Genomic DNA, 293 nt, shown 5'->3' with positions numbered 1-293 from the left:
AGAAATCTGAACGGTACCTACAAGGGGAAGTAGCCCCAACGACAATAAATATATTATCAAGAGGTAGTTTAGAGAAATTTTAACAGTACCTACAAGGGCAATTATTTTCATTACAGGTAACCCCAACAAAATGTCGCAAGTAACCCCATCGGAGTCTTTAAGCTGTGAGGGCGAGCTAACTTCAATTAATCCAAAATAGCACAAGGATGTCTTAGCCCAAAGCCCGTATTAATCTTGTTCAGGAGAACTGGCTGATCAACCTTCAAGTGTTTTCATTCACATAATCATTTCGT

Source organism: Hyposmocoma kahamanoa, unplaced genomic scaffold (assembly GCF_003589595.1).
Source record: "Hyposmocoma kahamanoa isolate Upper Pololo Valley unplaced genomic scaffold, ASM358959v1 296, whole genome shotgun sequence".
Classification (NCBI taxonomy): domain Eukaryota; kingdom Metazoa; phylum Arthropoda; class Insecta; order Lepidoptera; family Cosmopterigidae; genus Hyposmocoma; species Hyposmocoma kahamanoa.
Note: the sequence above shows the minus strand (reverse complement) of the source record.